Here is an 18,474-nt window from a genome sequence, read left to right as displayed (position 1 = left end):
AACAGGTAAAATGTGTAGGGATGGCGGGGTGGGCCCTGGGTGGGATTGTGGTCGGTGCGGACTCAATGGGCCGAATGGCCTCTTTCTGCACTGTAGGTTTTCTATGATTCTATGAGTCCACCTGGATCCTTCCTTTCCTTATCTGATCTGTTGATTGCCTCACATACACCTGACTGAGCTGTGTTGCTTGGTGCATGGATTATTCTGCCCAGTGTTTTGTCAATGTACAGTGAGTGATCCCACCAGGCCCCTAATAGGCAGCCTGATGTTATTTATAGCTGACTAAAGTGACCTGGCATTTCTTGGATCTAGTCTGGTGGACCCAGCCCTCCTGCACTGTTCCCTGTGACTCAAACCGATAGCTGTCCCGAAAGGTTCCTTTGGATGGGTTCTCCTGTGGGATTGCCATAACGAATTTTATCCCTCACTATGCTGCCTGCTCTTGTGACGATGGGGGTATGCCGGCGTTGGACTGGCGTAAACACAGTAAAAAGTCTGACAACACCAGGTTTTAGTCCAACCTATTTATTTGATAATATACTAAATAGGTTGGACTAAAACCTGGTGTTGTCAGACTTTTTACTGCTCTTGTGACCACCAGTTTGTGCCTTTATCTGTGTATGTTAAGGAGGTTTACTTCATATGAGGAGGTGAATAGGTGCTGTAAGATAGTCCTAAATCTCAAGTCCTCAATATCAGCCTGGATACTACCAGAATTTTCAAACTGTACATTAAGCTTTATAAAACAATTGGAATATATCAGGCAATCTCGTGTCTCAACTGAAAAATATGGCACAAAATCCTGCTAGTGCTTCTGAATGGGAATTTCTAAAAATCAATGGGAGCTTTTTGCAGCTACTGACAAATAATCAGAATGCAGTGTTCTCTCCAAGCAAATAGGCCTGATTTTCTTTAGTTCAGTTTGATTCCTGTCATGATTCTGTTGGTTATTACTATCCCTACAAATCGTCTGCTGTCTTTTCCCTCCTCCTCTTGCGCATAACTTACAACTGCAACTCTCGTTTCATGTTGTTCTTTTGCTCCTCAATTTTTTTTAATAGCTATCGTGACTACTACCTCTTTCCCATACTTGTTTTTAGCTTGCCCTCTCCATCAGGCTTTCTGCTTGGCCATGCTTGCAACCGAATTAAATCATTTTTCCCTCCTTTTCTTAACCAATTTTATATTATGATCAACTATTATTTGTACGATAGAGCCTGGGGTCCCCATTGTAAACTCCCCTGTACTGGCACCTGTTTTATTACACCTGGCTATCTTGACCACTTTTGTACTCTTTCTCCTCTCACGGGCTTCTTTCCACTGTGGCTCTACCCTGTTGTAAATCCTTCATCGCGGCTATTCTCCCTCGCTGTAAGCAAGACCCTTCAATCTTTTCTACCCACATTTTTCCCTGACATGGTTCTCTTTCTCGGAATTTTCCTTTGTGACTTTGCCCTCCTGCGGAATCCTCCATCGTGGCTACTCCTCCTCCGTAAACAAGACCCTCCAATCCTTTCTCTGTGTTTTCCCCCAGCGTGGGTTTTATATGCAAACTTCAGTAAAACTTCTTACTTAATTTTTCTCATCAATTCTATGCCCTGGCGTATGGTATTACCCTTCAATTTCCCTCAAACTCACACAGTCAGACTTTTCCTCCATATAGTTCTTTCAGTACTGCAACTTACAGCCAACCAACAACTAATATGGAATCACCCCCCTAACTATGGGTGGTGAAATAAATGTACTCACCTGACATGGAGCCACATAGTCACCAGTTGCTGGGTACCCTGTTTGCAGTGCCAGTTGTAGGAGGAAAATAAAACAAGTCAAACCTTGGAGACCATATCGAACTTCAAGAGAAGTTTTCATTCTGCGTGCATGAGGGAGAGCTGGATTCCGGCCTGAAATCTCAGGTTTTCTTGCAGTCCTTCTCTGCCTCTGCTAGATTGGTACAGATTAACATATTTTTTTAAAGTCACAAAGGTTTACCTTAACATTTTAATTCCTCGAGTTGGATACAAGATGATTCTTCTGATCTTGTTATGCAGAATGCATTGTTCAGTACAACTTTGCTAATCAGCTCGTTGGACAGTTCCATTTACCTGATTAATGTCAAAGTGTTATGTTTGCCCAACCGATCTGCATTGATGTGTTAATTGTTACCCTCCTCTGTTAGGTGATCATCTTTTACAGAAGACTATACCCTCCCTAGACTATATGGAATCTTGCTGCCTTAAATCCTGGTTCTCCCATTGTTGTGATAATTCAGAATGATCTCCTGTACATCAAAAGTTGATAGCACGTGTTGATCGTTATCTGCCAGCAGAACAGGCCTCTAACTGTCTGCATTAATCCTTTGCTTACCTCTGGTAAGGCCTGGTTCTCTGGGCTTGCTCTATGTAGTCCTGCATGTATTATACAGAAATTAAATTAAATATGAATGGGCATATAAATTAAAATATAAAAGACATGATCACTGATATTGCCCTACAACACCATACTAAATACCTCCACTGTGATATGATTGCCATTTGGCTGCCAATCAAACAGAAATCTGTTTAAATCCAGTAAGTTTTTACACCTTTTCACAGTGAATCACAGTAAAGGGGCAATTACTTTATTGAGACACAAACAGAGAAAGGCAACATAAATGCTATTGTTCTTGGTGTGCTTGCCCTTCTCTATCTCTGTATCCTCCAAACCCACAACCCTCTGAGTTGTAATTCATTCCTCCAATTCTGGTCTTGTGACCATCCATGATTTTATTTGCTACACCATTGTTGCCTCTGCCTTTAGCTGCTAAGGTCAAATTGTCTGCAATTCTGTATCTAAATTTGTCTTTCCTCCTTTAAGATGCTGTTTAAAACCTACCTTTTTTGTCTAGGTTTCTGGTTATCAGACTTAATATCATTTAGGTCAAATTTAGTTTCACAAATGTCTTGGGACATTTCATTATGGTGAAAGGTGTTTTTTAAATACAAGCTGTTGTTGGATCTCGTTGTTTAAGAAGGGTGCCAGGCAAAAGGCGGGGAATTATAGGCCGGTTAGTTTAACGTCTGTGATAGGTAAAATGTTAGAATCCGTCATTAAGGAGGAAATTGCGAGGCATCTTGAAGGGAATTGCTTGATAGGGCGGACGCAACACGGTTTCATTAAAGGGAAGTCGTGTCTGACAAATTTACTGGAGTTCTATGAGGATGTGTCTAGGGCAGTGGATAGAGGAGAGCCGGTGGATGTGGTCTTTCTGGATTTTCAGAAGGTGTTTGACAAGGTACCTCACAAGAGGTTATTGCAGAAGGTCAGGGGACATGGAGTTGGGGGTAGGGTGTTAGCGTGGATAGAGGATTGGTTGTCAAATAGGAGGCAGAGAGTGGGGGTCAATGGGTGCTATTCGGATTGGCGGTTGGTGACTAGTGGGGTGCCCCAGGGGTCGGTGCTGGGGCCTCAGCTATTTACCATTTATATAGATGATCTGGAGGAGGGAACCGAGTGCAGGGTGTCGAAATTTGCTGATGACACCAAGATTGGGGGAACGGCAAATTGTGCGGAGGGTGTGGAGAGTCTGCAGAAGGACCTAGATAGGCTGGGCGAATGGGCCAGGAAATGGCAAATGGAATTTAATGTTGGCAAGTGTGAGGTGGTCCACTTTGGTAGGAAGAATGGTAGGAAGGACTATTACTTACGTGGCGAAAAACTGCAGCAGGCGACGGTGCAGAGGGACCTCGGGGTCCTTGTGCATGAGTCGCAAAAACCCAGCTTGCAGGTGCAGCAGGTGGTCAGGAAGGCGAATGGGATGCTGGCCTTCATAGCGAGGGGGATTGAATATAAAAGTAGGGAGGTCTTGCTGCAGCTGTATAGGGCATTGGTGAGGCCGCAGCTGGAGTACTGTGTGCAGTTTTGGGCGCCGCACCTGCGCAAGGATATTTTGGCCCTGGAGGGAGTGCAGAGGAGGTTTACTAGGCTGATACCGGAGTTGAGGGGATTGAGCTATGAGGAGAGGCTGAATAAACTAGGCTTGTACTCGTTAGAGTTTAGAAGAATGAGGGGAGATCTCATTGAGACGTATAAGATGATGAATGGGATGGATAGGATAGAGGTGGAGAGACTCTTCCCGCTCAAAAAAGACAGTAGGACTAGGGGGCACAGCCTCAAGATAAAGGGGAGGCGGTTTAGAACGGAGTTGAGGAGGAACTTCTTCACTCAAAGGGTGGTGAATCTCTGGAATTCTCTGCCCGTTGAAGTGGTGGAGGCTGCCTCGCTAAATATTTTTAAGAAGCGGGTTGATGGGTTCTTGATAAGAGAGGGGATTAAGGGTTATGGGGAGAGGGCGGGAAAGTGGAACTGAGCCACAACAGATCAGCCATGATCTTATTGAATGGCGGGGCAGGCTCGAAGGGCTAGATGGCCTACTCCTGCTCCTATTTCTTATGTTCTTGTGTTCTTATCTCAGCTCCTTCCTTTTTCAGATAAAGGTGCCAAGTCAACTTGTTAAATTTTGAGCATATAGATCCATCTTCCTTCTAGCCAGGCGAGAAGATTGTCCTGAAAGTAGCGTGACTATACATAAGGAATTGTGCTGGTACAAAAGAGATTTTGTAAAGAATCAAAAACCCACTCAGAATTTTCACAGATTCTGTTATCCCATTTCAAAACGCAGATAGTGGAAAGTGGTGGCACAATGGCACAATAATTAACACTGCTGCTTCACAGTGCCAAGGACTGGGTTAAATTCTGGCCTTGTGTAACTATCTTATGGAGTTTGCACATTCTCTTCATATCTGCATGGGTTTACTCCAGGTGCTCCGGTTTCCTCCCACACTCCGAAGATGTGTGCGTGAGGTTGATTGGCCATACAAAATTAGCGTCAGGGCCACTAGTAGGATAAAAATGTGGGGTTATGAGGATAGGACTTGTGTGGGGAGATTGGCAATGCACGTTTGATGGGCCAAAGAGCCTCCTTCTGCACTGTAGGTATTCTATGATTCTATGCAAAGTTGATGAGATTTTGGATGTACATCAATCTCATTAAAACATATGACTCAATGGCATAGGACATTTATCTGGTCAACGTAATATAAGTGAGTTGATTGGCCCTGTTAAATTGCTTCTTATTGTCAGGGAGGCAGGGTAAATACAGAAGGTTACTTAGAAAGGGTCTGGGTGGAATTGTTGTTGGTATGAACTTGATAACTCAAATGGTCTTGTTCTGCACTGAAGGGATTCTATTATTCTATGATAAAATACATCTATTAATTTTGAGAATTTCTAATAAAATGGAAAGTTCCACATGCATTATTGAATATTATTGTATTCACAAAATTGTGTTTACTGTCCAAAATTTCTGTAACGTCTCTTGTTTGTTACTGTTTTGGATTGTCTCGCAAATTTCTTCCATTTCACTCATTTCCCTAACCACCAGAACAAGCTGTTCTGAACTGACAAACATTGGCAATCAATCTTTACAAAGGTGTACACCTTTTGATTAATGTAAAATGTGTACTGTATTGAGGAGTGAAGTTTGAATAAGGACATTGAAAGATGACTTGGATCTTTCAACAGGAGCCTGGAAAATAACCATGACTATTAATTTACCAAAATATCTCCAAACATGGAATAATGTATGGAACAATATAGCAGTATATAATATTGCAGTACTAATGTCATGAATGAGCCAATGAGTAGCTTTGCCTTCCTACTTTGCTTTCTCTCTCTTCCCCCTCACACCTTCACCAATATTTCCTTCCTCTGCTTCCTCCCTTTCTCCAGAGTTGAAAAGCTTGACATTTTCTCACGACCTTATCCCTTGGGATATTTTCAATACATGCATGGTACTCAGAGTTTAAAGGAGTGGTCCTTCTGAGATACAAAATATGAATTAAGAATACACATACTGCTGAAAATGTACATGTATTCAAAGAATGCCCCCAATGTTATGAGATATTTTAATGATTAAATAGAAAGAAAATGTCAATTCTATAATAAGCATGCACCGTCTGTGGCTAACTAAGGGTGTTACGGGTGGTGTAAAATTGAAGGAGCAGGTGTACAATGCTGAGATTAGTGGAAGACCAGAAGATTGGTAAAATTTTAGAAACCAACAAAGGATGACTAAAAAAAAAGTGAATTGAGAGAAATTAATGTAAGAGAACAAATTAGAAAGAAATATTTAATCTGGGGTCAACATTTAGGGACAGTAAAAGCTCCTGCAAGTATAGGAAAAGGAAGATAATGACCAGGAATTAGTCCCTGAGAGGGTCACACTAGGAACTTAATAATGGGAAACAAGGAAAAAGGAGTCAGGCAGGAGATATAAAATCCTTAACAACTTCACAGTCCCTTCAACAACTCCCTTTGACAATTACAATGAGCTTGTCATTTTATCTGCTTTCTATGCACAATCATATCCACTTTTAACAATCCTAAAGGACAATTAACCTCCCCCAGAGGATGCCTTGCCTCTTCTAATTCTCCCAAGATTGTCCTGGGAATGTATTCAAAAGAACATACACCTTTATAAAGGGTATCCTAAGGTACCTCTCCAAAAAACTTTATTAAGTTTAGACTTTCCCCTCCCACGTTGTATTGCCCATTCCCCCCTTGTGAAAATCAGACCAGAGCCAAAGCAGCTGCACTTTAATATGTCATACACCTATGAACCATTAATATCCAAAGTTTGAGCTGCCCCTCATTCCTCCCCTTACCCCACACTCCGACACCTCAAAATATGGTGGGCGCCAGGTTTGCAGTCCAGACCTCTGGATCGGGAATTTGGAGCATTCTTCACAAAGATGCAGAGATTCTCAGTCTGTGTAAATGTTCAGGTTGAAAATTTGCAAAGGGACATGCAAAGGTTAAATGATTGAGCACAAAAATTGGTGAGTATAATGCGGGAACATGCGAGGTTGTTCACTTTGTCAGAGAGAATACAAAAGCAAACGTTTTTAAATGGAGAGCAAAATGTTACATTCAAGAATGTTTGAGGAATCCTTTTACATGAATCTCAAAAGTTTAACAAGCAGGTACAGCAAAGAGTTAGGAAGGCAATTAGAATGGTGGCCTTTATTTCAAGGGGGATGGCAGAAGTCTTGCTACAACTGTATAGGACATTGGTGATGGTCTACATTTTGCTCTCTTTGGGTGAAATTCTCCCAAAAAAATTCAAAGTGTTTTTCCAGTGAGAAAAGTGGTGATGTTTCCACTGGGTGGGTCAGCACAATCCAGATCATAGTCCAGCCACATTCAATCATTTGTTTGGAGCTCAAGGAAATTCCTGTCAGGAAAGAGACCTAAAGGTAGTGGCAAGGCCATGCCATTTTCAAAGGGTGCCTCAATCTCAAAATAAAGTTTGAAATTAAAAGATCCCCATGGACATCACAACAACTCACAGAAAAAGGGAACACCCCCAATCTTGGCCACAGAGGGCCAACTTCCTCCCTACCACGAGGTGTTCAAATCACTACCCTCCTTGCACCACATGGGCATCAGGGTGAACCGATGCCCCTCCACCATTCTCACTGGCATCTGCCCCCTCTCCCAAGTAAATGATATCATGGTATGGGACTGCTATGTATCAGTGGCCATGCCAGGAAATTGCCCAATCAAAATCTTGACCACACAAAAGCTAAAATGACCTCTGGCACGGTCATCTTGTGTATCCAGGGAATGCATCTGTTGTTGTGAGACACAGTCCTCACTGAAGAATCCCTGGACCTCAATGTCTCATAGTGGTGTCAGTTCTTTAGATGGTGAAATGCCACCTCAATTACAGGCATTCTATTCCCTGCAATGGGGTCAGACAGAGCACCTTTCTTTCAAAAAACCACTTCAGATGTAAAACACATCCACTTAAAAAAATTGTGGTCAGAAAGAATAGTTGCATAACAGAGGAAGCACTTCAGGGTTAATGGAACATGTATTGTTGTAAAGAACAAATAAAGCTAATCTTTCTTTTGAAATAATCTGAGCCTGTCAATCAAAAGACTAGTAAAAGGTAGGAGAACGTTAATTTCTTTCTAAAGTTAGAGGGACATGAAATGGAATGAAAAAATAGCACTTCTATGCTTTTTACACATGATAGACAATACTTTTAACTTCAATGATTGAAATTGACCAGCTGAAAGACAACTCAAAGATTTTCAATTCTAATAAGAGAAGACTAGTCATGTGATCCCCATTGCAAGGAAGACCCCTGACTTGAATCCCTCCAACCAATCACAAGTCCTACCCAATCCATAGTTCCCTCAAAGGACCCCTTGCACCCTGGCAGGGATTGTTTTGCCCATGGGAAATTTGGAGGTGAGTTCAGAAAGAGAAACTCACCTCTTTGCACCCTGTTTGAGGCCATGGCCCCTGGTCCCTTCTACTAAGGCCACAAGACAAGGGGGTAAATCATGGGAGGGTGGTGCCTTCAACTTTAAACTCACTAATGAGATTAAAATGAACACAAATTAGTTGTGGTCAGGTTCTCACCTTCAGGGATTGGGGATGGTGGTGATTACTGCAGTGAATGAGAGGAATGGGGACTAAAGATGCCAGTATGTCCTGCTTCCCATCAGGGTGCTGCGATCTCAGATCAACGTTTAAGGCCGACCCCATCAACATCAACACCTGCTCATACCTTAAACACCAACATCAAAGCCCCCTCCTCCCTCTTACTTGTGTGAATCTTCATTATGCTCTTATTAATAGGCTCTGCCCCTTTCAGGCCCTGCCCCTTAGGGAGGTTGGCACTGTCAGGGTGCCAGGATGCACTGTCAAGGCACTGTCAAGCCATGCCCTGACCACTCAGGGCTATAATGGCCTTTCTTTATGGTCATCATGTCTGGTCTCTGTTTCTGGAGTACAATAGTGATTCCCCCCAGATTCAAGTCACAACAGTGGGTGGGAAAATTTATGGAAGCTGCAGAGTTTGGCTTCAAGCTAATTTTGAATATCTAAATTAATAATTATGAATGCCCTCCCTTAATCTTACTCCACCTGCATTTTGTTTCATTCATTCATGGGATCTGGGCATCACTGGCTGAGCAAGCATTTATTGTCCATTCCTGAGGGCATCTAAGAATGTGGATTTGGAGTCCCAATTACACCAGACCAGGTAAGACCAACATATCTCCTTCCATCAAGGACATGAGTGAATCAGATGGATTTTTTACAACAAGCCACATTGGTTTCATGATTATCATTAGACCTATTGAATTCAAATTTCACCATCTGCCATGGTGGGATTCAAATTCACGGTCCCAGAACATTTCAGTGGTTAGCGCAGTGGTTAGCATATTGGTCTCACAGCACTAGGGAGCCAGGTTCAATTCCTGGCTTGGGTCACTGTCGTGTGAAGTTTGCATGTTCTCCCTGTGTCTGTGTGGGTTTCTTCCCACAGTCCAAAGATGTGCAGTTTAGGTTAATTGGTATGTTAAATTGCCTTTTAGTATCAGGGGATTAGAAGGGTAAATTCATGGGATTACGAGGATACGGCCTGGGTAAGATTGTTACCAATGCAAACTCAATGGGCCAAATGGCCTCATTCTGCACTGTAGGGATTCTATGTCACTGGGTTACTATTCCAGCGGCAGTAGCACTACACCCAAGCCTCCCCTTGATCATTCTCTTACTGTCTAGATTTTCCTTTCTGTTTCCTGCACACTGAAGTGAAATGAAGCAGTTGAATATAGCTTTCCTGTTAGAATTTACCTACATAAAGTTCTGAAGAACATACTTTAGCCAAAGTAGAAGCTATTAGTTAATATTACACGAAGAAAATAGGCAAAATTAAAGTCTAAATTAATTATTTTAAAATTTGAAACTAAACATTTGTTTAGACAATGAAATTCAAGAGTGTTTCCTAACCACAGAATCCCTACAATGCAGAAGTGGACCATTTGGCCCATCGAGCATGCACCGACTCTCCAACAGAACATCTTGCCCGGGTCATATTCTGGTAGTCCCACATATTTAACCCACTAATCCTCCCAATCTACACATTTTAGGACACAAATGAACAACTTAGCGTGGCCAATCCACCTGATCTTCATATCGTTGGAGTGTCAGAGGAAACTGGAGCACCTGGTGGTCAGGAAGGCGAATGGGATGCTGGCATTCATAGCGAGGGGGATTGAATATAAAAGTAGGGAGGTCTTGCTGCAGCTGTATAGGGCATTGGTGAGGCCGCAGCTGGAGTACTGTGTGCAGTTTTGGGCGCCGCACCTGCGCAAAGATATTTTGGCCTTGGAGGGAGTGCAGAGGAGGTTTACTAGGCTGATACCGGAGTTGAGGGGGTTGAGCTATGAGGAGAGGCTGAATAAACTGGGCTTGTACTCATTAGAGTTTAGAAGAATGAGGGGAGATCTCATTGAGACGTATAAGATGATGAATGGGATGGATAGGATAGAGGTGGAAAGACTCTTCCCGCTCAAAAAAGACAGTAGGACTAGGGGGCACAGCCTCAAGATAAAAGGGGGGCAATTTAGAACGGAGTGGAGGAGGAACTTCTTCACTCAAAGGGTGGTGAATCTCTGGAATTCTCAGCCCATTGAAGTGGTGGAGGCTGCCTCGCTAAATATTTTTAAGACGCGGGTTGATGGGTTTTTGATAGGAGAGGGGATTAAGGGTTATGGGGAGAGGGCAGGAAAGTGGAACTGAGCAGCGACAGATCAGCCATGATCTTATTGAATGGCGGGGCAGGCTCGAAGGGCTGGATGGCCTACTCCTGCTCCTATTTCTTATGTTCTTATGTTCTTATGAAGGAAATCCACACAGACATGGGGAGAATGTGCAAACTCCACACAGACAGCCATCCAAGGCTGGAATCAAACACTTTTCCATTGCTGTGAGGCAGCAGTGCTTGCTGCTGGGTCATCAACCATCCCCAAATGCTAATATTCAGTCCATATTGTGAATTTAAAAGTTAACGTTTTTTTGGAAGTTGCTTTTACATTTCCAGTTCAAAAGTGCTTGGAAGAGTATAAATATAAATCCTGCAATTTCTAAGCTCTGGAGGCCTCCGAATGAAATATTAATGAAGTACTCAGAGTTAATAAAGACAACATGATTATTAAGTTTTAATCATATTAATGTTAATTTATGTTTGCTTGCATTATTATTTTATAAAATCTGAGTTTGAACTGTGCCATAAGCTGCTGCTTTACTGGCAGTGTCATGGAAAGGAACATCATCCCAACTCCTGATCTCAAGGATGAAAACATAAACAAGATTAGTACTTACACCCTTTATGGTGCTTTCTGAGCTTTATTTTTCCATAGGATATCCAGAACATTGGATTATCACCTTCCTAAACAGCCAGGGAAAAATACTTTCCCCTAAAAGATTCTTTGATTTCGGCATTGCTATTTTAATTGCAATTAATCCCTCAGAATTCAATTGGGATTAAGAAATGCCATTGTATCCCTCTCCCCAGCTCACGTACATGGCAATTGTGCCTGCATCATGCAGCTTGTCTGTATCCTGTTTGGAACAGGCAAGAAATGGTATTCTAATGATGCTACCTTCGAAATGGATTCCATCATAGAAGGAAGAGCAGTCAATGTAAGGATCCACCTCTGTCACTGTTGAAATTCTCACCAGAGTTCTACCACCCTGTAGAGCAGGCGAGGGGTGGACAATAGAAATTTCTGTTGACCTTGGGTGGGATTTTCCAACCTTGGGTCGAGCCAGTCCATAAAATCCCGCTCACTGTCTCGGGGCCAGAATGGGGTGTGAGCTAGTGAAAGTAGGGTTGGTCCAAAAATATCCTTCTCAAATTGCACAATAAATATCACAATTAATGCCTTATGTTTTTCAGTCACCAAGAAAATGAACATTGCACTGGAAGGATTTTCAGAAATTTTTGAGAATAATTTGATTGTCAGCATGCTCCTTCTTTCTCATTGGTACATTTTACTACTTGCTCACATTTAAATAATCACTTCACTATTTTCTGACTTCAGTGATTTGAATGGAATTGAAGATTTGGTGGTTTCTACAGTAGAATGCTGATCTGAAATTTAAGTTTATACCTAATAAACAAATTGAAAATCTACTCTTTCTATTTCTTTTTTGTAAACTTAATTTCCCACAATAAAACTTTGGAATTGTACTTTCGCTTTGAAAAACTTTGGGGGGATAAAAAATCAAATGACTATCTAAAATGTATAAAGTATAAAGAGTCTAAAAAGTATAAATTGAGCTGAATAAAAAGTAGCCAGTACCTCAAGTGCCTTGATTTTCAGGACCTAACCGGTCACCCTTAGAATTTCATGTAATAATAGCAAATGCATGAATTGAATCTTGATTTTGTTTTTGCTGAGGACACTATTTTGATCCCAATAATTTTTGAAGAGTGTTATGAATTTCCTCACGATCAGCTCAAGGTTATGTAACAAGATTTCACCTTTTAAGTTTTTTTACTGTGGCAAACAAACTAAAATTAACAGACTAAGCATTGAAAAATAGGCATCTCATGCATTGAACAATAGCAAAGTAATTCCCTAGCTACTTCTTACCACAGCCTAAAAGTCCCACATGGAACTTATACATTGTGCATTGCTCTCCGTCCGCATATTTTCTTGAGTTTAAAGTCCAAATTTCCTTCTGGCTCTAACAGGATCTTCATGATTTTTCAGGATGAATCTTCCTATGTCCTTTTAAACAAAATCCTCTTTACTCAATCCATTGAGAATAATCAAATGGATTTCCCATTGCAAGGTATTCTCTGGTGATCCTGTGGTCTTTAACTCATCATAATCCTTGGATGGAATTCTCCAGCCCTTCCCATCAGCAGGAAACTTTGGCTGCACCAAAGTTGACCTCTGCCATGAATTCCCCTGTTGGCGGCACAGGTGAGGAATGTAAATCCCCATCAACTTCAGTGGAATTGGAAGATCCCACTGGTGGTTAATTGTGAGCTGTCTCTACTGTAGGAAAACCCGCCGTGGGGGAAGGTGTTGAATTCCTTGAGCATGGGTTCAATCCTCATCTTCGATCTGCATAGTTGGTTAACACAAAAAAAACAGACTTTTCTTCACAACAAATTCCTTATGTGAGTCTTTTTCACGACAACCTTTGGTCTGAATATCTCTGAAAGTTTGTAAGACTGCAAGTGACAAGCATAACTGCCTTCTCATTCATGCTCAGGTAATAAAAACTTGCACTCTACTCTCAATAAGATTCGACCTGTGCCCTTTTCCCCATGACAACTAAGTTAAATGAACTTGTCTTCATATTGAGCCCATATAAGACTGTATGTCCAGCTCTACCTTTCCATTTTACCTTGAGTTACAGGCGACAGTTTAAAACATAATTACTTAATTACGCATTTGAACTCTATTGGTATAATGCAGTCACTGTGCAAGTGGGATTTTTCACTATCATAATAGAATCATAGAATCCTACAGTGCAGAAGGAGGCCATTTGGCCCATCAAGTCTACACCGACAACAATTTCACCCAGGCCCGATGCGCATAACCCCATGCATTTACCCTAGCTAGTCCCCCTGATGCTAAGGGGCAATTTAACATGGCCAATCCACCTAATACACATATCTTTGGAATGTGGGAGGAAACCGGAACACCCGGAGGAAACTCACGCAGACACAAGGAGGACATGCAGACACAGCTCAAACCGTGACCCAAGCCGGGACTTGAACTCAGGTCCCTAGTGCTGTGAGGCAGTAGTGCTAACCACCGTGCCACCAATGCTGCGATCAGTCTGAAAAATGGATTTGCCTATCCTACCAGAATATCTTCAGATCCCACTCTAGCAAAGGACAATTCAGCATATCCAATCAATCTAACCTGCATCTCTTTGGACTATGGGGGAAAGCTGAGGAACCTGGAGAAAACCCATGCAGACACGGGAGAATGTGTAAACTCAATACAGACTGTGCTCCAAGACAGGAATAGAACTCAAGTCCCTGGTGTTGTAAGGTAGCAGTGCTAACCCATTGTAGTTTATTGTGCTTCTTCAGTTTATTTCTCACTATGCTTCAATCAATTGTACAAAATATGGAAAAACAATTTGAACAATTTGAAGGAAAATATTCAGCCCTCACTACCTAAAGTTTGGAAATCTGCATGTTCATCTAATCTCTGAGAATCATAATCCCTCACCAATCCGGCATCAGGGAGGAAATAGCGAGGCATCTTGAGGGGAATTGCTTGATAGAGCAGACGCAGCATAGTTTAGTTAAGGGGAAGTCGTGTCTGACAAATTTATTGGAGTTCTATGAGGATGTGTCTAGGGCGGTGGATAGAGGAGAGCCGGTGGATGTGGTCTTTCTTGATTTTCAGAAGGCGTTTGACAAGGTACCTCACAAGAGGTTATTGCAGAAGGTAAGGGGGCATGGAGTTGGGGGTAGGGTGTTAGCGTGGATAGAGGAATGGTTGTCAAATAGGAGGCAGAGAGTGGGGGTTAATGGGTGCTATTCGATTGGCGGTTGGTGGCTAGTGGAGTGCCCCAGGGGTCGGCACTGGGGCCTCAGCTATTTACCATTTATATAGATGATCTGGAGGAGGGAACCGAGTGTATGGTGTCGAAATTTGCTGATGACAGCAAGACTGGGGGAACGGCAAATTGCGCGGAGGGTGTGGAGAGTCTGCAGAAGGATCTAGATAGGCTGGGCGAATGGGCCAGGAAATGGCAAATGGAATTTAATGTTGGCAAGTGCGAGGTGGTCCACTTTGGTAGGAATAATGGTAGGAAGGACTATTTCTTACGTGGCGAAAAACTGCAGCAGGCGACGGTGCAGAGGGACCTCGGGGTCCTTGTGCATGAGTCGCAAAAACCCAGCCTGCAGGTGCAGCAGGTGGTCAGGAAGGCGAATGGGATGCTGGCCTTCATAGCGAGGGGGATTGAATATAAAAGTAGGGAGGTCTTGCTGCGGCTGTATAGGACATTGGTGAGGCTGCAGCTGGAGTACAGTGTGCAGTTTTGGTTGCCACACTTACGCAAGGATATTTTGGCCTTGGAGGGAGTGCAGAGGAGGTTTACTAGGCTGATACCGGAGTTGAGGGGGTTGAGCTATGAGGAGAGGCTGAATAAACTAGGCTTGTACTCATTAGAGTTTAGAAGAATGGGGGGAGATCTCATTGAGACGTTTAAGATGATGAATGGGATGGATAGGATAGAGGTGGAGAGACTCTTCCCGCTCAGAAAGGACAGTAGGACTAGGGGGCACAGCCTCAAGATAAAGGGGGGTGCGGTTTAGAATGGAGTTGAGGAGGAACTTCTTCACTCAAAGGGTGGTGAATCTCTGGAATTCTCTGCCCGTTGAGGTGGTGGAGGCTGCCTCGCTAAATATTTTTAAGACGCGGGTTGATGGGTTTTTGATAAGCGAGGGGATTAAGGGTTATGGGGAGAGGGCGGGAAAGTGGAACTGAGCCACGACAGATCAGCCATGATCTTATTGAATGGCGGGGCAGGCTCGAAGGGCTAGATGGCCTACTCCTGCTCCTATTTCTTATGTTCTTATGTTCTTTCCAATTACTGCTCTATTATCATCACCTCTGAATTGCTAAGGTTATGAACTGCTGTTTACTCAGAAATTATCTCAAACATTCTAGCCTAATTCATACATGAGAAGATATTGTTCAACATATTTGTTTAAAGTTTTAAAGTTTATTTATTAGTTTCACAAGTAGGCTTGCATTAACACTGCAATGTAGTTACTGCAAAAATGCCTTAGTTGCCACAGTCCGAAGCCTGTTTGGGTGCACTGAAGGAGAAATTAGCATCGCCAATCAACCTAACTAGCACATCTTTCAGACTGTGGGAGGAAACCAGAGCACCCACAGGAAACCCACGCAATCACAAGGAGAACATGCAGTGACCTAGCAAAGCAGCCAGCATAATTAAGGACCCCACACACACCCGACATTCTTTCTTCCACCTTCTTCCATCGGGAAAAAGATACAAAAGTCTGGGGTCATGTGCCAACCGACTCAAGAACAGCTTCCCTGCTGCTGTCAGACTTTTGAATGGACTTACCTTGCATTACATTGATCTTTCTCTACACCCTAAGCTATGACTGTAACACTATTTTCTATACTCTCCCATTTCCTTCTCTATGAACAGTATGCTTTGTCTGTAGAGTGTGCAAGAAACAATACTTTTCACTATATGTTAATACACGTGACAATAATAAATCAAATCAAAATGACCCAAGCTGGAAATCAAATCCAGATCTCTGGTGCTCTGAGGCAGCAATGCTAACCGCTGTGCCACCATGCTGCCCTTGAACCTGATTACTTTAAATTCTGCAGGAAGATGGTGGGACTCCTGTTTGACAAAGTTGGGCTCCTATTTGACAAAACTATTCTTTGGTGTTCTGAACACTAATATTAAACAGTAATTAATTGGCCATTGTCTTGACACGTACAAAACCTTTTACAGCTTTCGATGGTGTACTTTCCGATCTAGCTTAATGAGATTGCCCTTTTTACATACAAAACTAATTTCATTACTGAGTCATTTTTATATATAGCATTTGTAATTGAAGAAAGTAATTGAATTTATTTAAAAAAAAGTAGATCTATCGTATGTTGAGCAAAGAAATGAAATACAACTAAATATAGAAGTGAATTAACATTTTACAGCTTATAGCAGCCTTAGAAAAGTACCCTATCCACCATCTTTGGAGGGATATGTATTAATGGAAATCAAAGAGATGTGAAAATGTTTTGTGGGGCATAACGTTCTATAAATACCAATCAAAATGTGAGGCCTCATGAGTATAAGGGAAAAGTTGAGACAGACTTTTCTCTTGGGGTGCAGCTGTTTATACAAAACTGTAAAATCCATCCCGAGGTCAACGGATCTTTGCAAGGTTTGTGCCCCCCACACCCCCCACCCCCTCCGCCCACTAAGATTCCCATGGCAGGTGGGATGGGAAAATATACCCCTAAAAACCAACAACTTTGACAGCAGCTTAAAGTGGTGCTCCAGTTTTCATTGAGAGCAAAAAAAAAATAGCCTGAAATCGTTGGCACCTGAGTGGCAAATTCATAAAAATAAACATGGGTGAAATCTTACCAAAGAAATAGCAAAGTGTCAGAGTCTAGTGGGCAGGGTTTTACAGCGTCACTCGAGCAATTGGAAATTTCCACCCAAGATCAAAGGATATTCCTGTTGTCTGCCCCTTGCCCTCTCCAGTTCCTTGGCAGTCGGTGGTAGAATTCCGGCAAATGTATTTCTTTCTAGACCATCGGGCAGCTTTTCTCTCCAGATCGTACAACACTTTGTCATCTGCACATTCTCCCCACGTCTGCATGGGTTTCCTTCAGGTGCTCTTGTTTCCTTCCACAGTCAGAAAGACTGGTGCTGGTTAGGTGCATTGGCCATAATAAATTCTCCCTCAATATACCCAAATAGGTAATGGAGTATGAGGAATAGGGGATTTTCACAGTAACTTCATTGCAGTGTTAATGTAAGCCTACTTGTGACACTAATAAAATAAACTTTTAATACACCACGGGAAACCAATGTTTCTAGTTGGAACACCTCACACAACATTAGTGGGGTTTTGTAATAATGTAAAGTTGACAACACCTTTGAACTTAACCTATCAAAAGTTTCCCAGCTCCAAACCTAGCTTCTTTCATGGTTAATGGTTCATCTGAGCTACCATGAAGCACTCCTATCTAAGCCTGTCCAGCTCCATGAGAAAACCTGGGGTCTAAACTCTAGCAGTGGACTAAAGAAGTATGGAATAGTTGAGAGTGGGCTCACTGCTTATATCCTTATCCCAAGGCCATAAAAATTCCATAGGAATATGGAAGAGCCCTTGAATTGGGTTCAGCCCACCATTTTTAAATCCCATTCATCTCCAATCCGGCATGGACAGAGACATGACAATCTCAGTTTTGAATTCAAGTCTGGAGCACCCAATCTTAGTTCTTAGATTTAGTTTAGATTTAGTAATTCTTGGTGTTTATAAGAGAAAGAGTCAGAGGTTTTGTATATCGTCTGCAGAAAACTGTCTTTGTAAAATCAAAAAGCGCATCACGGACTGAGAAATAGGGATTTCAAAAGTTAAGATTCTACAGTTATAGCAGCCAGATATAACAGTGTAACTCACTGAGATCAAGGAAGGTGAGATTTCAGACTGCTTATCCGGATAAAATTGCCATCGCTCAAGGTGAATTGATCCAGACACTGATTCAGATGGAATGGATAGATAGCACTTTTACATAGAAAGACCCTAGTTTCTTATATATAAGACTAGCACTATCCCTGCACAGGAAGGCTAAACATGCTGTTCATGCACGCCCATTGTTAAGCTCAACTTTCTATGAATTCCAGAAATAATGATAACTGGAAGCATGTAGGTTTTAATCCATTCAATAGTTTGGCCTCATTATGGCACTAACTCCTGAATTATCTAAGGAATTTAACCCAAAATTAATTTCACCAATTTAAATAAATCCCAGCACCTAATCTCTATGGTGGCCTTGTGGCACTGTGGGTAGCATGCCTGTCTCTGAG

The sequence above is a fragment of the Carcharhinus amblyrhynchos genome, chromosome 10 (genome assembly GCF_965287045.1).
Source record: "Carcharhinus amblyrhynchos chromosome 10, sCarAmb.v2.hapA, whole genome shotgun sequence".
In the NCBI taxonomy this organism is placed as follows: domain Eukaryota; kingdom Metazoa; phylum Chordata; class Chondrichthyes; order Carcharhiniformes; family Carcharhinidae; genus Carcharhinus; species Carcharhinus amblyrhynchos.
The sequence above is the reverse complement of the archived record's forward strand: the minus strand, read 5'-3'. Positions refer to the sequence as shown.